This window comes from Sarcophilus harrisii, chromosome 2 (assembly GCF_902635505.1).
Source record: "Sarcophilus harrisii chromosome 2, mSarHar1.11, whole genome shotgun sequence".
Taxonomy (NCBI): Eukaryota; Metazoa; Chordata; class Mammalia; order Dasyuromorphia; family Dasyuridae; genus Sarcophilus; species Sarcophilus harrisii.
Genome location: NC_045427.1, coordinates 335,116,766 through 335,143,153, shown reverse-complemented (window position 1 = coordinate 335,143,153; position 26,388 = coordinate 335,116,766). Strand labels below are relative to the sequence as shown.

General features: G+C 33.3%; 1 protein-coding gene across 1 annotated transcript in view; it reads right to left on the bottom strand.

Moving 5' to 3' along the window:
* MDGA2 (MAM domain containing glycosylphosphatidylinositol anchor 2) overlaps positions 1–26,388 on the bottom strand; it is a 639,286-nt gene that overhangs the window by 352,440 nt on the left and 260,458 nt on the right. The gene's annotated exons all lie outside the window — the stretch shown is intronic.

Here is a 26,388-nt window from a genome sequence, read left to right as displayed (position 1 = left end):
AGAACATGTACTTATTTTTAAAGGTTTCTAATAGGTTTCACAGTTATGATTCATTTGTTTAAATTTAATAGTAACTATATTGTTCTGTTTTTCAAAATTTACTCTCCCACAACTTGCATTTAAATTCAAATAAGACTTAGGAAGTTTAAAATCATTTATATGCATATATATATATACATACGCACATATTTATATGAATGTGTTGTATTAAATTATATTTTAAAAATCAAATAATCACTTTTCTGAACTGATCTCTCATAACTACATAACCAATAAATTTTTTCCTTATTATTTATATTCTAATGACATTTTTCTGTTTATACCCATAGGTTACTGGTAGTATAGTAGATAGAGTACTTGTGCCTAAGGTTAGAAAAACCCAAGTTCAGATATGGCCTTAGACGCTTAATAGCTGTGTGATCTTGAGCAAATTGTTTAACCTTGTTTGTTTTTTTCATCAGCTATAAAATGCAGATGACAAATAGTGCCTATGTTGAAGAGTTAATATAAGGATAAAATAGTATAATATTTGTAAACTGCTTAATATGGTATTTAATACATAGTATGCTTTATAAAAATGCTTATTCTTTTTCCCCAGCTTCACTTCTTTATATTTAACATATTTGTCTTTAGTTAAATATTATATCTCTCATATATACCATATATTTCTTTACTCTTCTCTTTATAAGAGCAAGGTTGGTATTAAAAGAAATGGACCTTGACTTTCAAATCATGTGGACAATAAAATGGTGGAATAACCTTTTTATTAATACCCACAAATCTTGATTTTAAGTGAAATTTTATGTTAGATGTGAAACAATTACAGATATTTCTATAGGATAAGAAGTAAAAAAGCCAAACAAGGTAATAGTCATGTTAATAAACAATGATAGAGGATTCTAAACTGTAACATTCACACTCAGCACTCTTCCCATAATAGCCTCCATGTTCTAGAATGGTATACAAATTAACCTACCATCTTGTGCTTCACTCAGGAATTTCCCTCCTACACATTCTGCTTCAGTAGTCTCTTGAAACAAGCCATAAAACAGTACAACTTTAATAGATTTTCCTGGCTAGCTATGCACAGAAGAGATAGATAGATAAGATGATACAATGGTCATTAAATGCTTACTATGTTCCAGACACTATACAGTGCCATGAATACAAAGACAAGCAAAAAAAATAGACAACCCCTACCACCAAGGAGCTTAAATTCTAAAGAAAATCATCATTCAGTGTCTACAAGGTGTCAGGCATTGTGCTAAGTATATCTCATTTGATCTTCCCAACAATCCTTATTCCACTTTTACAGTTAAGGAAATTGAGGCAGAGAGAGAGATTAAATAACTTACCCAGAGTAATATGATCATTAAGTATCTAAGTTCATATTTGACCTGTGCTCTTTTACTGTTTGGAGCAGTCACTAAATTATTGTTCCAAAACCAAAGAACTTGCCAAAAATATCTACTTTACTACCCCCTCCATTTTATACCTGAAAAAAGCAGCAGCCTCTGACTCTGTACAATTAGAAAATTAAAGAATGAATGCACCTGGCAGAGAGGGTCAGCAAGAAAATATATAAGGGTATAGTAAACTTGAAACAAAAGAGATTGGAAGCTAGCTGGAGCTAGACCTTTCACACAACTTCCCAAGAAGCTTTGTTAAATAATGGCAGAGGGCAGTGAAAAATATATCCCCTTATGTTGAAGTAGTATAAGTATTATTTTGGAGTCTACTCTTAGGCCAAAACCAATCATTAAACAAGTGGCCAGAAAATCAGTAACAAGTGAATATAAAGAAATATCTATTTAATATAGAATATAAAAAGAAATATATTTAAACTACGTAAAAAGTCAGAATAAAAATCAATTAATAGCAGCTATATCAATAGTAATGATACTAAAAATCAGAAAGAAAACTGACCACCAAGACATATACAAGATTGCGAATAACTTTATATAAATATTGCAAAGTTAATTCAGTGAATGCTTGTTGAACATAGATCTTCATGGATTTTCAAAAGAGCATGAAACTACAGCAAAAAGTTCAAGAGAAAGATTAGAATCTTGAAATATCCAGTAAAGAAAGAACAAATGGAAGCATTTCATTTCATTAGAATTCATTAGAATAGAAAACAATGATAGGTCTCTCTTTAAAGAAGCCAAAGGAAAAAAAACTAATTTGGAACAAGATATATGAAAGTGAAAAATCATCTAGAGAAAAAGAAGGAAAAAGCAACATTTTTTAAAGAACCCATGATGTATATAAAGGTAAAACATACTGATTTTGAAGACAAAATACATAGGCATACCTTAAGAATCCTAGCTTTCAGAAGTATTTGTAAATACATATATATTATTTAATACTTATTAAAGACTAAGTATAAAGTCAAAAGTGCAAGAAATAACTTTCAAAAATTACTCAGAATTTCCGATTATAGAAACAAAATACTATTTGAAAGACTACAGAAATAATCTTCACAAAACAAAAGAAAAACAATTTTCTAAATTTAATCTTATAGTCTCCTAATTTTCTAACTCCAAGACTCCAATGGCTAACTTTAACAATTTCAATTTTAATCAATAAATTCTGAAAATAAGTTAAAGTCTTTCAAATATATTAGAAAGAAAATTCAAATGTTAAAAATGGGTTTTTTGCAGGTGATATATATAGTGACATTTTTTTCCAATTTCCTGATGATATTCAGAATAGATATATTTATGGAAGTTGAAAAAATATACCTGGAGAAGTCAATAAGATGACAGAGTAAAGAATCACTTAGCTGAGATCTTCCAAATTCCCTTCTAAACGATCTAAAACAAGGTGTCAAATCAAATTCTGAGGCAAAAAGAAAACCACAAAAATTCAGATGAAACAATTTTCTAGCTCAAGAAAACTTAGATTCACAAGAAATGTCTGTGTAAACAGAGTGGTGATTGTATTTGTAATGCACTGGCACCACCAGCAGACCTTGAAGGTTGTTGCATTGGTGGCATCAGTGGCTTTGGGCGCTTTTAATCTACTGATAATGGAGGTGGAGGTTGGAAGGAGATTGTGAGGTACCCTTTGCAGACACTGGATTCTAAACTTGTTGTACTTCCCATACACAATTATGGGTCAAAGTTCCAGAATCAAAAGCAATGATCAGCACTCAAGGTCACAGGAACAAAGACTCTGTTCCAGAACAGAGAAGAGTGCTTTTGCTCACGCATGGGGAGTAAGGACAATGGTCTCAATTCCAAGACAAAACAGAACACAAGCAATTGTACTTGCAGAAAAGCCAAAAACCTGGTCACAATCATAGAGTTAGGAGAAGTGGCCATTCCTGTAATGGGCACAAAGAAGCAATGTTTCTTCCAGGGGAAAAAGCAGAGAATAGACTAAGAAAGCAGAGGTCAAAGCTAGCTGTAAACATTAATTTGGAAGATCCCCAAACCTACAGAATTCTAAAAGTACCTCTGAAAATAGCTGTGAAAAGGCCTTAAGTTTGGAACACCACCCCTCCACACTGGGAGAAGAGTACAACTTTAAAATAAAGTAAAAATTTAAGAAATAGTCTGGAAAAATAAGCCAACAGCAAAAAAGGAACATGACCATTACAAATAGCTAACAAAGCTTAAGATAAAAACCCAGACAACAACTATGTAAAAGCATCTACCAGTAAATCCTCAAAGAAATTTATGAATTGGATAGAAGTCTATTGAGAATTCATGGAAGAAATTCTATTCATAAAGAATTTTTAAAAACAAACAAAAAAAGAACAGAAAATGGGAAAAATGAATGACAAGAAAATTAAGAAAATAAACTCAGCAACTTGATTAAAAAAACACAAAAATGCGTAAAAAAAAAACTTTAAAAAAATACAAGCCAAATGGGAAAAACATACAAAAATCCAATAAAGAGAAGAATATTAAAAAAAAAAAGAATTGTTCAAATGGAAAAATAGGTACAAAAAAAATTGGAACTGAACAAGTGGAAGACCATGATGCCATGAGACACCAAGAAACTAAAAGATGAAAAAATAGAAAATAATGTGAAATATCTCACTGGAAAATAATTAGTCCTGGAAAGTACATTTTTTAAATGGTCTGGCCATAATATTTCAAGAAATTATCATGGGAAATTGTCCTTATATCCTAAAACCAGATAAGTAAAATAGAAATTGAAAGACTTTATCAATCACTTCTTGAAAGAGATTCCAAAATGAAAACTCCCTGGAATATTGTAGTCAAATCCCAGAGCTCCCAGATCAAAAAAAAAAAAAAAAAAAAAGCAAACAACCAGGAAAAAAAAACCCAATTCAAATATTATTGAGCCACACTCGGGATAACACAAGATTCAGCATTTTCCACATTAAAGGATCAGAGGCAGTGGACTATAATATTATGAAAGGCAAAAGAGCTGGGATTCCAACCAAGAATAATTTATTCAGCAAAAAGTACAAGTCATAAGGGGGATTTTAATTAAATATGGATATTTAATTAAAATAGATTTTCAAGCATTCCTGATGAAAAAAAAAAAACAGAGATCACTAGAAAATAGAATTTTCAAATAAAAAATCAAGAAGCTTTTTTGATTTCTACACATGAAAGAAAAATCATAACAAAATCAATAAGATTAATATTTTTATATTCCCATATGGGATAATGATAAGTGCCACTCCTGAAAACTTTATCATTATGAGGGCATTCAAGGGGAATAAACAGAGCACAGGTATGAAATGACTATGATGGGATGGTTTCATAAACATAAAAGTAAGGATTGAAAAAGAGGGATAATCTGAGAGAAAACAAAAAGGAGAGGAAAAATGAGGAAAATTATCACACCTAAAAGAGGTGCAAAAGAGCTTTTATAATCAGTTGAACCATACCCACAATAGAACTGACTCAAAGAGGGAATGATATACACACTCAGTTGGATGTAGAAATGTGTCTTACAATACAGTGAAGTAATATAGAAAAGCAAAAAAAAGAAAGAAAACAGGTTGACATAAGCGAAGGTAGATTAAGGGAGGCAGTGGTCATAAGCAAAACAGATTTTTGAGAAAATGCAGGATAAAGGGAGACAGATAGAGGGAGAAAGAAACCAAGTCTCTGAACAGAATGATATAGTCTACAAAAAGATTGAATGAAACAATTTTCCAGCTAAGAAATGTCAGAAGGACTTCAAGAATGTTCAGTCTTACTAGGGTGAAAGGGGTGCTCTGTGTAAGGGAAAGCCAGCGGGAATATCTAAATCACAGCAGATCAGCAATTGAGACCATAGAACCTGGCTCAGTAAAACAGTAAGACAAATGGTAAATTGCTGGCCCAGGAAACCACGCATATTTAATAGGTGGGACTATGATGGGCTATCCCAAGAGCTATGAGCAAGACACCAAATACAAGGGATCCCTGCACTCAAAAGGCTCAGAGTTGCACAAAAAGCTTGAGCGGTGTCTTAGAAGTAGAGCTTGCTTTGAAAATTATGAAATGGGGGGAGGAGGGGAAGAAAAAAGAAAATGAGCAAGAAACAGAAAAAAAAATTAGCCATACAAAGTTATTATACTGACGGAAGACCAAAACACCAACTCAGTATCCCATACCAAAATAATGTCAAAATGGGTACATAATTTGAATATGATACCATCCTTTTGCAAGGGTGAATATTGAAAATATCTTCGCATGAATTTTGAAAAATAAAAAAGCTATTATTTTTTAAAATGTATCATGAAACTCCAACTAAAGACATAAATAGAAATTCTAAAAATTAAGTACAAGAATTAACATTTAAAAAAAGTCATTAAATTTAATTTGATCAAAATAAAGGGAGCTATAATATGGTGGTATGTATTCATCCTTGTAACTGGGCTCATCTTAGTGGGTCTTTTGAGCTAAAAAGTTCTGAGCTTCAGTAAGCTAAGTTAATGTGTTGTCTGTACTAAGTCCTGCCAAAATGAGTTCTGGGATCAGGGTAGCACCAGACTGTTTAAGGAAGGTCAAATCAAACCAAATAGGAAAGTTTTTGTGCAGATGAATAATAAGATCAAGCTATGACAGACTGCTTCACTTTATTTCCAGTTTTCATGAGACAAGGAAAGGAAATAAAGAAAAAGAGACAAGACAGCAAACAGACAGACAGAGACACCAACACAGACACACTGACATAGACAAGGACATAGACAAGGATGCAGAGATAAAGAAATCAAATCATGGAAATCAGTAAAGAAAAAAACTCAAAACAGATGAAGAGAAATTTTTTTAGAAACTGGAAACTAGTATGTCCAATTATATGCAAACAAAGCTAATCAATGAAATAGAGGAATATAAATTTAAAAAATAGATTAAAACACAGAATGAGAGAAAAATAGAATATTCAAATAACCTAATCTCAGAAAAAGAAGTTGAATAAATCATAAATGAATTCTTTCCGAAAAAAGGAGAGGAGAAAGTGAATAAGAATAGGTTGAATTAAAGTGAATTCTATTTAATATTCAAAGAAAAATTAACTATTTTGTTACATAATGTCTATCCTACCCCCAAAGTCCAATAAGACCAAATAACCAAATCTAGAATAGGTATAGTGGAGGAAATAAACTGTAGAACAATGTTGTTAATATATATTAATAAAATATTACCAGATTATGATGAATTTGTATTCATACCAGAAATTCAGATTTGGTACAAAATTATTTACATTTGGCATTCGAACATTGTGGACAGTCCAATAAAATTGTGGTCTCTGCATGTCCACACCAAAGAAGATGCTGTGATCTATAAGGGAAGTAAAATTTCAGTAGCTCAAATGAAATGTGAGATGCACAAATTTGAAGACTACTCCATTTCAATTATTGGCCTTTGCATCTATAAATAAAAAAATGACAAGAAAAAGAAGCTGATCCAACATTAAAAAAAAAAACAGAAAATCCTGTGAAATAGTGGTTGTTGTTTCTAAATAATTTAAAAGAGAAATGCAAAGTATGAGAGCAGAAATTATGGCCTGTACAACAGAAATCATGAGGTAGAATAGAAAAACTGGAATTAGCAATGGCAAGTTTCAAGAAAGAAATGAGAAAGAACAACATATTGGGAATGCAAATATAAAGAAATTGAAGATAATCTAGAAGAAGAAAGCTAAAAATAACAATCATTAACATTAAACAAAATATTCATTATGGAAACAAAATAAATTGATCTGAAAGAGAGAATGCATATAGAGATGTTATGGGCCAGAACTTGAAACAGGGTGCTAAGTCACTGGAATTGATAGAAACAATGCTTATGTATTTGGTTCACACCTTTAGAGTTCATACCTTTAAGATATATATATAAAGAGCTCCCACAAGCCAACTAGAGACTTCCAGGAGATACACAAGTCAGCATTCAGTCAAGGAGATTCACAAGTCCAAGAGATTCACAAGTCAGAAGCCCACAAGCCCACTCTGAGAGTAGGAGTCAGAGTCATTCCATCTTCAACTTTTATGCTGGCTGGAGGCTTTGGAATCAGAGGGAGCTGGAGGCTGAAGCTGGCAGAGGCAAAGGACTAGCAACAAGAGCTCCTGGAACCAAGGAAAGCTAACCAGGTATTTTGGAAGAGACAATAAAGGACTGGACTGTAGTTCCTGGCTGCATTTGAGGTGATTATTACTCTAAACTGAAACTAAGGCTGCCTCCAGAAGTTCCCCAAGAAATCTGATCCCAGAGAACGATTATATTTTAGAAGAGAATATTACATAGAGAGGCTAAGAATGATAGCTCTCCCAAAAGAACATTATAGGAAATAATGCCATAGTGCAAAAAAATAATGCAAGAGAACTACTCAGGACTTTCAAAATATAGAAAATCAAATATCAAAAGAAGAAATTCTTAGATATTAACAGGTGTTTAAATTAACAGGAGTGGGATAAGGTCTGTAGATTAATGGGAATGGAAAAAGAGGAAGAGAAAAGGGGTGAAGATAAGAGGAAGTTAAGTAATAAGGCAAATTAAGGAGTAAAATTAAAATTGAAGAGTTAGCAGAGACAGAGAAAAGGAGTAGAATTCATTAGGGAAAAAAGTAGGGTTAGTAATCATTATAATCATCTTAGACAAATGTTGGAATCTTTACAAATTGTTAAGCCATTAGAACTGATAGAGACAATATTTATCTAATTTAGCATGGTTCAATATGATTGATTTGATCTTAGAAGGAGATATTTTGGGCCAGAAATTGAAACAAGGCACTAAGTACAACTGATAGAAACAATGCTTGTGCTCATAGAAGCAAGAAGTATTTAAGTACTCATTGGAGTTCACATGTTTGGAAAATTTCAGGATTTAGCATGAGATATCCGAATTCACACACCTCCCTAAGCTCTTAGGGCCAGAGAGCATGCTGGGAGATATCCCACAATCCCATTCTCTTAGAGGAGGAGTTAACCTTTGAGAGATCATATAGAGAAAGGAAACTCTTAGAGCTTCAAGGAATTACTTGGGAACATTCCCAGGGGTTGGAGAAGAGCACACTGGGAGGAAGCCTACAAGCTGTCTCTCGAAGGCAAGAGAGATTCATTGCATCTTCCACCTTGGTGCTGGCTGGAAGTTGAAGAAAGCAGAGGCAAAGGACAAAGCTGCAAGAGCTCTTGGAACCAAGCAGAAAGATAGGTCTCTAAGAAAACTAACTTGGCTATATTGGAGACAATAAAAGATCTGAACTTTTAGCACCTGTTTGTATTTGGAGTGATTAACTGAAACTAAGGCTGCCTCCAGAAAACCTCCCCAAAAAACATGCTTTCTCCAAGAGAGAACCATCATATTATTATTTTAAAGAACAAGATCACCAACAGATAAAGTGAAACAAAGATTGAAACAAATGAGAAATATACATTACATGTTAGCCATATTAATATTATTTCAGATGCATGCTATGTATGTGAAAATGTGTATATATAAGAGCATGTGTATATGTATGGCAGCTCTTTTTGTGGTGACAAAGAATTGCAAATTGAGGACTGAATAAGTCATGGCACATAATTGTAATAAAATACTGTAGTGACATTTTAAAAAATGATGATCAGCCAGATTCCAGGGACTGGGGTAAAGGGAGGAGAATACTGTACAGAATGTTAACCTTGTATAATGATCAAATATAATTGATTTAACTTTTTTCAGCAATAAAATGATCCAAGACAATTCTAAAGGACTAATGACCAGAGGGGGGTGGGGTGTGATATCAGCCATCTCTGCAGAAAGCTTTACTACAGGATTGGATACTTTGCTCTGGCAGCAAACGAGCAGACAAGAGAAGCTAAAAACACAGGGGATGAAGAATAGAACCCGAACAGCTGGAGTCTCTCGGTACCTGGACACCCCTTCCCCCACAGTGTCTCAGCACGCTCTCAGAGTCTCAGAGCACAGGCGCAGCACAGCCATCGCTGTCCTGTTAGTGCCTCAGTCTATAGAGGAAGCTTGGTAACACCACCCAGCCCCCCCCACCCCCTATCTCCCAAAAAAAAAAAAAAGCAGATTCCATTTGGGTTATTTTTCTTTTTTTCTTTGCTAGTTTGTCTTTGATTCTTCTCTGACAAAATGAGCAAAAAATTTAAACGGATCTTAACCATTGATAGCTTCTATAAGGATAGAGAGCAGAATCTAAACCAGGGGTCCTCAAACTTTTAAATAGGGGGCCAGTTCACTGTCCCTCAGACTGCTGGAGGAGCAGACTATAGTAAAAACAAAAAGTTTGTTTTGTGGGCCTTTAAATAAAGAAACTTCATAGCCTTGGGTGAGGGGGATAATCATCCTCAGCTGCCGCATCTGGCCTGTGGGCCTTAGTATGAGGACCCCTGATCTAAACCCTGAGGAGACTAAAAATACTGTCTCCAGGTGAATCCCCAAAGGAGGAAATCATCTGGTCCTCAGCACAGATGAATCTCATAGAAGAAATTAAAAAGGTTCTCATAAAAGAGCTCGAAGAAAAATGGGAAAAGGAAAGGGAGGCTTGGCAAGAGAGTCCAGAGAAGTCATCCCACTCATTTAAAGACAGAGTGGATAAAGAAATCAAATCCTTGAAAAATAGAATTAGTGAAGTGGAAAAAGAAAATACCTCTCTAAAAAATAAAATTGGCAAAATGGAAAAAAAATTCCATAGAACAAAACAACACACTTAAAAATGCAATTGAACAATTAGAAAAAGATATAAAAAAGTGAGTGAAGAAAATGCTTAATTGAAAATCAGAATTAAACACATGGAATGAGTAAGGAATGACTCCAGGAGACACCAAGAATCAGTCAAGTTAAACTAAAAAAATGAAACAATGGAAAAAAAGTATCAAATACCTTCTTGGGAAAACAACAGATCTGGAAAATAGATCTAGGAGAGACAATCTGAGAATAATTGGACTCCTTAAAAAATATGATGAAAAAAAGAGTCTGGACACTATTTTCCAGGAAATTATCAAAGAGAACTGCCCAGAAGTCAGAAAAACAGAGGGCAAAATAGACATTGAAAGAATTCATCGATCACCTACTGAAAGGGATCCTAAAATCAAAACACCAAGAAATATAGTAGCCAAATGCCAGAACCCTCAGACAAAGGAAAAAATACTTCAAGTGGCTAGAAAAAGCAAATTCAAATATAGAGGAGCCAAAATAAGAATTACCCAGGATCTAGCAGCATCCACATTAAAAGATTGAAGGTCCTGAAATATGATATTCTGAAAGGCTAAGGAACTCGGTATGCAACCAAAAATAACTTGTCCAGCCAGAAGAAGCATCTTTTTCAAGGGAAGAAGATGAACATTCAACGAAATAAGCGAATTTCACCTATTTTTGAGGAAAAAACCAGAACTTAACAACAAGTTTGATCTACAACTATAGAACTCAAGAGAAACCTAAAAAGGTAAAAGAAATATTGGGAACTATATTTCTGCTATAAAGATGTATAAAGAATACATGTATACCTTGTTCTAGAAACTAAAGGTAGAAAGGACATTGTACCCAGAAAAAGGGTAAAGTGGGGGTACTATATCTCACAAAGAGGCAAAGGAAACCTATTATATCTGAGAGAAAGAATGGATGGGGATTAATACAGTGGGTATCTTACTTCCATCCAAATTGGCTTAAAGAGAAAAATTTTAGACATATTCAATTTATGGTGAAACTTCTCCCACCTCATTGAAAAGTGGGAAGGGAAAAGTGAAAAGGGAAGGAATAAGCTAAGCAGAAGGGAATACGGAAACTGAGGAAAAGGAGTAAGATGGGGGAGGAACCCTAAGGCGGGGTAAAGGATACTAAAAAGGGAGGACTGTGAGAAACAAGTTTAATACTGGAGAGGGGGGTAAGGGGGAAAGAAGGGAGAAAAGCATAAAAGGGGTTAACAAGATGGCAAGTAATACAGAATTGGGAATTTTAACCATAAATGTGAATGGGGTAAATTCCCCCATAAAAAGGAAGCGGATAGCAGAATGTATTAAAAGCCAGAATTCTACAATATGTTGTTTACAGGAAACACACCTGAAGTAGGGAGATATATACAGAATAAAGGTAAAAGGTTGGAGTAGAATCTACTATGCTTCAGGTGAAGTCAAAAAAGCAGGGTTAGCCATCCTGGTCTCAGATCAAGCAAAAGCAAAAATTGATCTAATTAAAATAAATAAGGAAGGGCACTATATCTTGGTAAAGGGTAGCATAGATAATGAAGCAATATCAGTATTAAACATATATGCACCAAGTGGTGTAGCATCTAAATTCTTAAAAGAGAAATTAAGAGAGCTGCAAGAATAGACAGCAAAATTATAATAGTGGGAGATCTCAACCTTGCACTCTCAGAATTAGATAAGTCAAACCACAAAATAAATAAGAAAGAAGTCAAAAAGGTAAATAGAATACTAGAAAAGTTAGATATTATAGATCTCTGAAGAAAATGAAATGGAAACAGAAAGGAGTACACTTTCTTCTCAGCAGTTCATAGAACCTATACAAAAACTGACCATATATTAGGACATAAAAACCTCAAGCTCAAATGCGGTAAAGCAGAATGCTTTTCAGACCACAATGCAATGAAAATTACATTCAACAAAAAGCCAGGGGAAATTAGAACAAAAAATAATTGAAAACTAAATAATTTCATACTAAAGAGTGATTGGGTGAAACAGCAAATCATAGATATAATAACTTTGCCCAAGAAAATGACAATAATGAGACGTCATACCAAAATGTGTGGGATGCAGCCAAAGGGGTAATAAGGGGAAATTTCATATCTCTAGAGGCCTACTTGCATAAAATAGAGAAAGAGAAGGTCAATGAATTGGGACTGCAGATAAAAATGCTAGAAAGGAACAAATTAAAACCCCCCAGTCAAACACTGAACTTGAAAATCTAAAAAAGAGAGATCAATAAAATTGAAAGTAAAAAACCTATTGAATTAATTAATAAAATTAAGAGGTGGTTCTATGAAAAAACCAACAAAATAGACAAACCCTTAGTAAATATGATTAAAATAAAGGAAAGAGGAAAATCAAATTGTTAGTCTTAAAAATGAAAAGGGAGAATTCGCCACTAACAAAGAGGAAATTAGAGCAATAATTAGGAGCTACTTTGCCCAACTTTATGCCAATAAATTTGACAACTTAAATGAAATGGAAGAATATTCTCAAAAATATAGCTTTCCCAGGATCAGATGGATTTACATGTGAATTCTACCAAACATTTAAAGAACAATTAACTCCAATGCTATATAAACTATTTGAAAAAAGAGGGATTGAAGGAGTCCTACCAAATTCCTTTTATGATACAGACATGGTACTGATACCTAAACCAGGTAGGTTGAAAACAGAGAGAGAAAATTATAGACCAAGCTTCCTAATAAATATTGATGCTAAAATCTTAAATAAAATACTAGCAAAAAGATTACAGAATATCATCCCCAGGATAATACACTATGACCAAGTAGGATTTATATCAGGAATGCAGGGCTGATTCAATATTAGGAAAACTATTTGCATAAATTGACTATATCCATAACGAAACTAACAAAAACTATGTGATCATCTCAATAGATGCAGAAAAAACATTTGATAAAATCCAACATCCATTCCTAATAAAAACACTGGAGAGGAGAGGAATAAATGGATTTTTCCTTAAAATAGTCAGGAGCATATATTTGAAACCATCAGTAAGCATCATATGCAATGGGGAAAAACTGGGACCTTTCCCAGTAAGATCTGGAGTGAAGCAAGGTTACCATTATTTTTCAATATTGTATTAGAAACACTAGCCTTGGCAATAAGAGTCAAGAAAGATATTAGAGGAATTAGAGTAGGCAATGAGGAAACCAAACTATCACTCTTTGCAGATGATATGATGGTATACTTAGAGAACCCCAGAGTTTCTACTAAAAAGCTATTAGAAATAATTCATAACTTTAGCAAAGTTGCAGGATACAAAATAAATCCCCATAAATCCTCAGCATTTTTATACATCACCAACAAAATTCAACAGCAAGAGATACAAAGAGAAATTCCATTCAAAATAACTGTTGACAGCATAAAATATTTGGGAATCTATCTACCAAAGGAAGTCAGGAATTATATAAGCAAAATTACAAAAAACTTTCCACAGATTTAAATAATTGGAAAACTATTAAGTGCTCTTGAATAGGCCGAGCAAATAAAATAAAGATGACAATACTCCCTAAACTAATCTATTGTTTTAGTGCTATACCAATCAGGTATAAGAACCAGGAGAAAATTGTATACAGTAATAGTAGAATTGTATGATGACAAACTAAAGTCTTCTCAGAAATACAGGGATCTAAGACAATTCCAATAGACTTGAGATGGAAAATGCCGTCCACGTCCAGAGGAAAAACTATGGAAACTGAATATGTAGATTGAAGTATACCATTTTCACTTAGGTTTTTTTTTCCACTTTTTTTTTTCTTGTGGGTTTTTCCCTTTTGTTCTGATTTTTCTTTCATAACATGATTAATAGGGAAATATGTTTAAAATAATCATATCTATATCAGGTTGCTTCCTATCTTGTAAAAGAAGGAGGGAGAAATTTTTTGAGTTTAAAATCCTACAAAAATGCATGTTGAAAACTATCTTTACATGTAAGTGGAAATATTTTATTTTTAAATTAATATTAAATTAATAAAATATTAAATAAAATATAATATATAAAAATATAAATATAATATATAAATATAAAATATATTATATTATATTTTATATATATAATATTATATAATATGTAAAATAAATATAAAATATAAAATAAAATATTGAATTAATAAAATTAATTATTTATTAATTTAATATTAATTTAAAAATAAAATATTTCCACTTACATATATAGTTTTCAACATGCATTTTTAAAAATAGTCTTGAAGAAAAAAGATGGATTAAAAATCAGAATCCAAGCAAATGTTCTTTTCAAGAAACACGTGAAATACAATGACACAAAAAAGAGTAAAATAAAAGATTAGAGCAGCATTTGTTATGCCTCAGCTGGGAGAAAAGGGCTAACAAGTGTTATCTCATATAAAACAAAAACCAAAGACTTAATTAAAAGAGATAAGCAGGGAAACTATCTTTTGTTAATAGATGCTGTAGACAAAGAAGTATTATCAATCTAAAACACACATGAATCAAATAACATAGCATTCAAATCCTTAAAGGAAAAGTGAAATAATTTACAGGAAGAAATAGTGAAAAATACTCAACTTTAGCCTTTGAGAACTAGATAAATAGAACTATAAAATAAATAAGGAGATGAATAGAATTTTAGAAAAGTTATATATGATAAACCTCTAGAGAAAACTGAATGGGAATTGAAAGGAGTAGTTTTTTTCTCAGTAGTAATTTGCATCTTTATAACTGATGAACTTACATCATAAAAATCTCACAACCAAAGGCAGAAAAGCAGAAAAATAAAATGAATTCTTTTCAGATCATAATGCAATAAAAATTACTTTCAATAAAAAACAATGGATAGATAAAAAATTAATTACAAGTCATATAATCTAATCTTAATGAATGAGTGGGACAAAGAACAAATTATAGAAACAATCAATAATTTATTTAAAAAGAAAGGCGATATACATCATACCAAAATTTGTGGGATGCAGCTAAAACAGTACTTAGGGAAAATTTTATAACTTTTAAATGCTTACATCAATAAATACAAAAAGAGAAGGTCAATGAATTAGACATGCAACTTTTAAAAAATTACTAGAAAAAAAATTTACAAAGTCTTAATTAAACTCCAAATAAAAAATACTGAAAATCAAAAGCGAAATTAATATAATTAAAAGTAAGAAAACACTGAATTAAAAAATAAATCTGAAAAATAATTGTGGGGAAAAATAAAATAAATAAATCATTATTGAGTTTGTTTTTTAAAAATAAGAAAAAAACAGATTACCAGTATCAAAAATTAAAAGACTGAGTTTTCCATTAATGAAAAGGAAACTAAAGCAATTATTAAATGCTCTTCTGTCAAATTATATGCTTCTGAAATCTGACAAACTAAGTGAAATAACCTAAATATTTATAAAAAATATGATTTGCCCAGATAAACAGAAGAGATAATAAGTTATTTAACCCCATGTTAGAAAAAGAAATTGAATAAGCCATCAATTAAATTCCTAAAAAAAATTTCCCAGGATCAGATGAATTTACAACTAAATTCTGCTTAACACTTAAAAAATTATTAATTCCAATACTTTATAAAGTATTTGGGAAACTCCTTTTGAGACCCAAATATTGTGCCATTATTGACCAAAAAATTTTATATAAAATACAAAAAAGTATATTACAACACAATATCAAAAAAGTTATACATTATCAAACCTGAGAAATTTATACCAAAAATGCAGGATAGGTTTAATATTAGAAAAATTGTCAGCATAATATACTATAAATATATGGTACACCTCTGTTAATTACTGAATGGAAAAGCATACATATTTCCTCCTATGAATAGGCATCTCAAGATACGAAAACCCTCACAACTAAATGCAGCAAAGCAGAATTATCATACATATTAGAATGCAATAAAATTATGTTAAATAAAACTCCACTTGGGAGAAAAGTATTAAAAAAAATCAATGGAAGACTAAATAACAATAAAAAATTGCTAGGTCAAAGAACATAGACTCATAATGACAAAACCCGCCTTCTTCAAAGCAATGCTCTTCCTATGCTCCAGCTCCATCATTCACAGCCTTAATGACGAGCAAGATATCCATAAAATAGGAGGCCTACTTATACTTCTCCCAATCACATCCTCCGCAATCATACTAGGTAATCTAGCCCTTATAAGTACCCCCTTTCTAGCAGGATTTTACTCAAAAGATGCAATCATTGAAGCCATAAATTCTAAACATTCTAACAACATTCTCAAAATTTTAGGCTCCAACCAAAGAATAAATTTTATCTTAAGCACTTTTATTAATTTTTAAAATAATGATAAATGATTTGGAATGCAACCAAAATACCAGAAAACAAACAATTTTTTAGTCATTCTTTGTTTTTCTTTTGTGAGGTAATTGGGGTTAAGTGACTTGTGCTGGATCACACATTGCATAAGTGTTAAGTATCTGAGGCCAGATTTGAAGTCAGGTCCTCCTGACTCTAGTGCCAGTGCTCTAAACATTGCAACACACATCTGCCACACAACAAATTTTTGTAAGTTAAACATCAAGATAAAAATCCTAAAATTTAAAGAATAAATTAATAAAATTAAAAGCAAAAAATAAAAAAGGAACAAAACAAGGAGCTGATTAAAAATAAATCAGATAGCCATTATGTAATTTATTTAAAAAAAAAAGGAGATACAAATACTAGTGTGAAAAATGGAAAAGGAGAATTCATAACAAATAACAAAAAAGTGGAGAATACTATTTATTGGAAAGTATTTCAGTTTCTTATGCACCAGCAAATTTTAGACCTTAAATAAAATCAATGCATAGTAATAAAAATATAAAATACTCAAAATAACAAGAAAGTGAGAATTTAAGCAATCCAATTTCAGAAGGAAAAAACTGAATAAAACATAAATAAATTTCCAAAAATTAGTATTCATGACTGGACTGCAAGGTTAATATTAGTAAAAATTTATTGTTAATTAAAATAACCATATTAGTAAGAAAATCAACAAAAGTAATATTTTATATCAATAGATATAGAAAAAGCTTTTGAAAAATCAACACTTTTCTTTTATCATTATTATAGCTTTTTTATATACAGAACATATGCATGGGTAATTTTCAACATTGACCCTTGCAAAAACTTCTGTTTCAACTTTTCCCCTCCTTCCCTCCACTCCCTCCCCTAGATAGCAGGTAGTCTTATACATGTTAAATATGGTAAAGTATATGTTAAATAAAATATATGGATATATATTTATACAGTTATTTTGTTGCACAAGGAAGATCGGATTTAGATGGTCCATACTCATTTCCCAGTGTTCTTTCTCTGGATGTAGCTGGTTCTGTTCATTACAGATCAATTGGAACTGATTTTATCCTCTCATTGTTGAAGAGAGCCACAGCCATCAGAACTGATCATCATATAATATTGTTGTTGAAGTGTATAATGATCTGGTTCTGCTCATTTCACTTAGCATCAGTTCATGTATGTCTCTCTGTATCATCTTGCTGATCATTTCTTATAGAAAAATAATATTCCATAACATTCATATACCACAATTTATTTAGCCATTCTCCAATTGGTGGGCATCCCTTCAATTTCCAGTTCCTAGACACTATGAAAAGGGTTCTCACAAACATTTTTGCACTTACAGTTCCCTTTCCCCTTTTTAATATCTCTTTGGGATATAAGCCCAGTAGTAACCCTGCTAGATGAAAGAGTATGCACAGTTTGATAACTTGTTGAGAGTAATTCTAAATTACTCTCCAGAATGGTTGGATCCATTCACAACTCCATCAATACATCTGTGATGACCGTGTATTTTAAAATCAGCCGGAGGCAGGAATTCAGGTTAAGGGAAAATCTTTGATCTTTATTCTCTGTGGAGGGAAAGAGGGATTAACAATGTGAGCAGTTGCAACAGGAACCCAACCAGCAGTCTCTCTCTGCCTCTCTTCCTTCCCCTTTGCTTCCACCCACCAAAATCGTCCCTATGTCATTTCCTATACAACACATAAGGACTTGCACATAGAATGAGCTGGGGCCATTCTTTCTCCAAGCATATATATTAATAGAGTATGGTCCAATTATTATTTAGCCTCACATGCTTGGGACCTCAGTGCATCAACTTGAGCCTCAGCCCATTACATCTCCAATTGTATATAGCTCCAGAAAAAATTCAAAGAGATGCGCTTTTTCAATATTTAGGATATGAAGTATACCCTAAGACAATTACAGTACAAAAACTGTCCTTAAGAACAGAAAAGCTAAACACCTTAAATGATTTTCAGAAACTGATAGGAGATATCCAATGGATATGTCCAGTGTTAGGCTTGATTACCTATCAATTGCAACCATCGTATGACATTTTAAGAGGAGACAGTGCTTTAAATTCACCACATCAGCTTACAAAAGAAGCTCATGAAGCTTTGAGAGATGTTGAACTGGCTTTATCCAATGTGGTTGAAATAGTCACTCAAAACCCTTTGGAAATATCAGTTTTTGCTACAAAAGAGGCTCCCACAGCAGTCCTTCATCAAGGAGACAGTGTGATAGAGTGGGTGAACCTCCTGGCACAACCAGAACAAATCCTTACTCCTTTCCCGGTGCTTGTGAGTAGAATTTTATTAAAGGCCATTAAGCGAGCAGAACAATTATCTGGGACAAGACCTGACAAGATAAACACCTTTTATATTAATACACAAATTAATGTGTGCTGTGAGACCATCGCAGAGTGGCAAATTTTATTGGCCATGGCTCCAAATTTTACACATGGGTCTCCATTAAAGATAACTAGACTATTACATAATTGGCGATGGATTCTTGAAGAAAAAGTTTCCAAAGTTCCTCTCAAAGGGCCAACTATCTTTACAGATGCATCCAAACATAATATTCGTGCTGTATACTCTCATGACTTAACTATAAAGAGAGTAGTCAGAATTCCTTTTCAGTCCACTCAGCAGAATGAATTGTATGCGATCATTCTAGCTCTTATTTGTTATCCAGGAGACATAAATACAATATCTGATTCAGCCTATTCAGGAGGTGTGGTACAAAGAATTGCCACAGTCCAAATAAAATTTGCAGCCTCTAATATATATCAGCTCTTTAACGAACTTCAAAAGCAAGTGAGAAAGCATCCAGGTAAGATTTATATTTTGCATGTCCACTCTCATACTGGACTTCCAGGTCCCATTTTTCATGGTAATTCAAAAGCAGATAGCCTTCTAACTATGTTGGTCAATACACCTTTATTCTAAGAAGCCCAGGAATCTCATTCTAAATAGCATCAGGCTGCTTGAGCTTTACATTTATAATTTGGAATAACAAGAGAGGAAGCTAGGAGCATAGTACAAGCCTGTATGGCTTGCCTTCCTTTCCACGTTCCTACACTGCCTCCAGGGAAGAACACTCATGGTTTGTGGCCCAATAAAATCTGGCAAATGAATGTGACCCATTATAAATCTTTTGGGAGTCTGTCTTTTATCCATGTTGTGATAGACACTTTTTCAGAATTCACTTTTGTAATACCAGCTGCAAAAGAGACAGCCTGAGTGTTCACTGAATTCCTTACACAAGTATTCGCAATTATGGGTGTGCCACAAGCAATAAAAACAGACAATGGTCCTGAATATACCTCTAAACATTTTGCACACTTTTGTGCACAGTATAAGATTTTACACACCACTGGCATACCTTTTAATCCCCATGGACAAATGTAGTAGAGAGGAGAAACAAAGACATTAAGACACTCCTCCAAAAACAAAAGAAAGGGGGAGCCACAGGTGACCCTAGAGAACTTCTAAATCTAACCCTATATACTATTTTTTCCTTCTCATTTTATTTTTTAATTTTTTTAAAATAACTTTTTTATTGACAGAACCCATGCCAGGGCAATTTTTTACATTATCCCTTGCACTCACTTCTGTTCCGATTTTTCCCCTTCCTCCCTCCACCCCCTCCCCCAGATGGCAAGCAGTCCTATACATGTTAAATAGGTTACAGTAGATCTTGGATACAATATATGTGTGCAGAACCAAACATTTCTCTTGTTACTCAGGAGAATTGGATTTAGAAGGTATAAATAACCCGGGAAGAACAAAAATGAAAGCGGTTTACATTCATTTCCTAGTGTTCTTTCTTTGGGTGTAGCTGCTTCTGTCCATCCTTAATCAATTGAAACTAAGATCTTCTCTTTGTCGAAGAAATCCACTTCCATCAGAATACATCCTCATACAGTATTGTTGTTGAGGTATATAATGATCTCCTGGTTCTGCTCATTTCACTCAGCATCAGTTCATGTAAGCCTCGCCAATCCTCTGAATACAGATTCATCCTGCTGGTCGTTTCTTACATCTTTCTTATGTTCCATAACATTCATATACCACAATTTACTCAACCATTCTCCAATTGATGGGCATCCATTCATTCATTTTCCAGCTTCTAGCCTCTACAAACAGGGTTGCCAAAAACATTTTGGCACATACAGGTCCCTTTCCCTTCTTTAGTATCTCTTTGGGGTATAAGCCCAGTAGAAACAGTATCAAAGGGTATGCACAATTTGATAACTTTTTGAGCATAGTTCCAAATTGCTCTCCAGAATGGCTGAATGTGTTCACAATTCCACCAACAATGTATCGGTGTCCCTGTTTTCCCACATCCCCTCCAACATTCTGCTTTATCTTTCCCTGTCATTCTAGCAAATCTGACAGGTATGTAGTGGTATCTCAGAGTTGTCTTAATTTGCATTTCTCTGATCAATAGTGATTTGGAACACTCTTTCATATGAGTGGTAATAGTTTCAATTTCATTATCTGAAAATCGTCTCTTCATATCATTTGACCACTTATCAATTGGAGAATGGCTTGATTTCTTATAGAGTCAATTCTCTATATATTTTGGAAATGAGGTCTTTATCAGAACCTTTGACTAAAAAAAGTTTTCCCAGTTTATTGCTTCTTTTCTGCATTAGTTTTGTTTGTACAAAAACTTTTCAATTTGATATAATCAAAATTGTCTATTTTGTGATCATTAATGATCTCTAGTTCTTCTTTGGTCACAAAATTCCTTCCTCTTCCACAGGTCTGAGAGGTAAACTATCCTATGCTCTTCCAATTTATTTATAATCTCATTCTTTATGCCTAGGTTATGAAATCATTTTGACCTTATCTTGGTGTATGGTGTTAAGTGTGGGTCAATACCTAGTTTCTGCCATACTAATTTCCAATTTTCCCAGCATTTGTCAAATAATGCATTCTTATCCCAAAAACTGGGGTCTTTGGGTTTCTCAAACACTAGATTATCAAAGTTATTGTCTGTTTTGTCCTTTGAACCTAATCTATTCCATTGATAAACTAGTCTATTTTTTGGCAATACCAGATGGTTTTAGTAACTGCTGCTTTATAATATAATTTTAGATCTAGTACAGCTAGGCCACCTTCATTTGATTTTTTTTTCATTAATGCCCTTGAAATTCTTGACCTTTTGTTTTTCCATATGAACTTTGTTGTTATTTTTTCTAGGTGATGAAAATAGTTGTTTGGGAGTCTGTTTGGTATAGCACTAAATAAGTAGATTAGTTTAGGTAGTATTGTCATCTTTATTATATTTGCTCGCCCAATCCAAGAGCATTTAATATTTTTCCAGTTGGTTAGATCAGACATAATTTGTGTGGAAAGTGTTTTGTAGTTTTGCTCATAAAGTTTCTGATTTTCCCTTGGCAGATAAATTCCTAAATATGTTATACAATCACTAATTACTTTAAATGGAATTTCTCTTTGTAACTCTAACTGTTGGATTTTGTTAGTGATATATAAGAATGCTGATGACTTATGTGGGCAACTTTTTCTGCAATTTTACTTAAGATATGGATTATTTCTAACAACGTTTTAGTAAAATGTCTGGGGTTCTCTAAGTATACCATCATATTATCAGCAAAGAGTGATAATTTGGTTTCCTCATTGCTTACTCTAATTCCTTTAAACCACTTTCTAAACTCTTATTGCCAAAGCTAGCATTTCTAATACAATATTAAATAGTAACGATGATAGAAGACAACCTTGTTTCACTCTTGATCTTATTGGGAATGATTACAGTTTGTCCCCATTACATATGATACTTACTAATGGTTTTAAATAGATGCTACTGATTATTTTAAGGAAAAGTCCATTTATTCCTATACTCTCAAGTGTTTTTAATAGGAATGGATGTTGGATTTTATCAAATGCCTTTTCTGCATCTATTGAGATGATCATATGGTTTTTGTTAATTTGGTGATGAATATGGGCAATTATACTAATAGTTTTCCTAATATTGAACCAGCCCTACATTCCTGGTATAAATTCTACTTGATAATGGTGTATTATACTAGGGATGATTTTCTGTAGTCTTTTTGCTAATATTTTATTTAAGATTTTAGCATCAATATTCATTAGGAGATTGGTCTATAATTTTCTTTCTCTGTTTTCAACCTACCTGGTTTAGGTATCAGTACCATGTCTGTGTCATAAAAGGAATTTGGTAGGACTCCTCCATTCCCTAGTTTTTCAAATAGTTTATACAGCATTGGGGCTAATTGTTTTTTAAATGTTGGTAGAATTCACATGTAAATCCATCTGGTCCCAGGGATTTTTTTAAGGAGTTAATAGCTTGTTCTATTTGTTTTTCTGAAATGGGACTTTTTAAGCAATTTACTTCCTCCTCTGTTAATCTGGGAAGCCTATATTTTTGGAGGTAGTCATACATTTCATTTAGGTAATCAAATTTATTGGCATAAAGTTGGGCAAAGTAACCCAAGACTACCAATTTGATTTTCTTCTCTCCTTTTTCTAATCAGATTTACCAAAGGTTTATCAATTTTATTGGTTTTTTTCATAAAACCAACTCTTAGTTTTATTTATTAGTAGTTTTTTTTACTCTTAATATTTTTAATTTCTCCTTTTAATTTTAGAATTTCAAATTTAGTAATTGATTGAGGGGAGTTAATTTGGTGTTTTTCTAGCTTTTTAAATTGCAAGCCCAATTCATTGATCTTTTCTCTCTCTATTTTATTCAAGTAAGCCTCTAAGGATATAAAATTTTCCCTTATTACTGCTTTGGTTGCATCCCACAAATTTTGGTATGATGTCTCATTGTTGTCATTATCTTGAATGACATTATTAATTGTGTCTATAATTTGCTGTTTCACCCAATCATTCTTTAACATGATATTATTTAGTTTCCAATTACTTTTTGGTCTATTTACCCCTAACTTTTTTGTTGAATGTAGTTTTTATTGCATCGTGGTCTGAAAAGAAAGCATTTACTATTTCTGCCTTCCTGCCTTTAATTTTGAGGTCTTTATCTCCTAATATGTGGTCAATTTTTGTGTAGGTTCTATAAACTGCTGAGAAGAAAGTATACTCCTTTCTGACACCATTCAGTTTTCTCCAAAGATCTATCATACCTAATTTTTCTAATATTCTATTTACCTCTTTAATTTCTTTCTTTTTTGTTTTGTGGTTTGATTTATCTAATTCCGAGAGTGTAAGATTGAGATCCCCTACTATTATAGTTTTGCTGTTTATTTCTTCTTGCAACTCTCTTAACCTCCTTTAGGAAGTTAGATGCTATACCACTTGGTACATATATGTTTAGTATTGATATTGCTTCATTATCTATGTTACCTTTTAGCAAGATATATTTTCCTTCCTTATTTCTTTTAATTAGCTCAATTTTTGCTTTTGCTTGATCTGAGATAAGGATGGCTACCCCCCTGTTTTTTGAGTTCACCTGAAGCAGAATAGATTCTGCTCCAGCCTTTTACCTTTACTCTGTATGGATCTCCCTGCTTTAAATGTGTTTCCCATAAACAAAATATTGAAGAGTTCTGACTTTTGATCTAGTCTGCTATCCATCTCTGCTTTATGGGAGAGTTCATCCCATGCACATTTACGGTTAAAATTAATAATTATGTATTTCCTTCCATCTTATTATCTCCGAATTATGCTTTTCTTTTCTTGCCCTCCCTTTCCCCCTTTCCCAGTATTAAATTTATGAGCCCTACTTGTGTCACGCAGCTCTCCCTCTTTAGGATCCCTCCTTCCTCCTGTTGAATCCCTTCCCCTTTCTTGTATGCTTCTCTTATTACTCTTTTTCCTTTCCCCTTTTTCTCTTCCACTTTTTATTGAGGTGAGAGAAAATTCTCTGTAAAATAAATATGTCAATTATTTTCTCTTTGAGTCAACTCTCATGAGAGTAAGATTCACACAATGTTCCTCCCCCTCTCTAAGTTCCCTCAGATATGATAGGTTTCCTTTGCCTCATCTTGGGATGTAGTTTCACTTTTTTTATCTCCCCTTTTCCCTTTTTCTGACACTATCCCTTTTCCATTTCTACTTCCTTTGTTTATGTTATATCAGTAAAATTAAATTATACATGGTTTTTTTGTATATCCACAACAGAAATACAGTTCTCAAGAGTTCCTTTTACCTTTTTCTGCTTCTCTTGAGTCCTATGGTTGGAGATTAATTTTTTTGTTTAACTCTGGCTTTTTCCTGAGAAACAAATGGAATTCCTCTGTTTCATTAAATGCCCATCTTCTTCCATGGAAAAAATGCTCAGCTTAGCTGGGTAGTTTATTTTTGGCTACATTCCAACTTCTTTTGCCTTTCGGAATATCAGATTCCAGGCCCTTCAATCCTTTAATATAGAGGCAGCCAGATCTTGAGTGACCCTTATTGTGGCACCTCGGTATTTGAAATGTTTTTTTCCTGGCTGCTTGTAATATTTTTTTCTTTAGTGTTATAGTTCTGAAATTTGGACACAATACTCCTTGGAGTTTTTATTTTAGGGTCTTTTTCAAAAGGTGTTTGATGAATTTTTTCAATGCCTATTTTACCTTCAGGTTCTATTACTTCTGGGCAGTTCTCTTTGATGATTTCCTGTAAAATAATATCTATGCTCTTTTTTTCATCATCATTTTCAGGTAGTCCAATGATCCTCAGTTTATCTCCCCTAGACTTATTTTCCAGGTCGGTTGTTTTTCCAAGTAAGTATTTGACATTTTTTTAATCTCTCATTTCTTTGGTTTTCTTTAACTGATCCTTGATGTCTCAATAAATCAATCATTTCTATTTGTTCAGTTCTGATTTTTAGTGAATTATTTTCTTTATTAGCTTTTTTTTTACTTCTTTTTCTGTATGTCCAATTAAATTTTTAAATGAGTTGTTTTGCTGTATGGAATTTTTTTCCATTTCACTAATTTTTTTAATGAGTTGTTTTCTCTTTCCATTTCATAAATCCTACTTTCTTGGGAATTCTTAACCTTTTCAAATTCATAAATTCTGTTTCCCTGCACTTCTTGGGAGCTTTTTACTTTTTCCAATTCACACTTCAGGAAGTTGTTGCTCTCTTGCATAGCTTCTCTTTCCTTTCCCCATTTTTCTTCTAGTTCTCTTTTAAGGTTTTAATAGTCTCTTCTAGGAGAGCCTTTTGTGTTAGGGACCAACAATTGTCTGGAGACTGTCTGCTATTAGTTTCTTTGGAGTTTAAAAGCTGTTCTCTTTCTGTATAGAAGCTATCAATCTTCCTTTTGATTTTTTTTACTCATTTTGTTAAAGTCTGTAGGGTCTGCCTTCAGGGCTAGGAGGTTACCAGCTTCCTCTGCAGAGCAAGGTTAGCTGTCCTGCCAACCAGCTATAAAGAGCAGTGAGGTACGGGAGTGTTCTGGGAAAGAGTTCCCCCAGAACTAACTCAGGCCTGCACTGTTGAGCTAAAGAAGTACCCTGCAAAAATCCCTGCTGTGCAGGTTAACAACTGTCCTGGGGCTAGATGCTGAGCAGGTAGTTTTACTACCCCAAGCCAAAGCCTGCCTGTGGGTATTAGAGGCTGAGCAGTGAATAGCCCTGCAGGGACCAAGAAGTGTCCCTGCTCAGGGAAGCACAGTTGGCTGGAAAGTTCTATTGCCCCAGGCCAAGCTCCCCATGTGCAGATTAGAGGCTGCCCCAGGATGTGCCCCCCTGCTGTGCAGATTTGTACCTGCCCTGCAAAAGCCCCAAACTGTAGAATGTGGCTGCAGGGCAGTGTTTTGAGTCTGCTTGAGTCACTTCTGGTTTTGGATGGTTATCACCAGATCTTGTTAGGTTTTGGCATTTTTTTAAGGAGTACCCTCTGTCTTTGACTTTAATTTCTCTGCCAGTTTACTGCTTTATTATTAAAACAGAGAAGTTAGCCTATGGGAGAGTCATCTCTAGCCACAGAGGTCACCCCCAAACCTGGTCTGTTCTGGGAGGCTT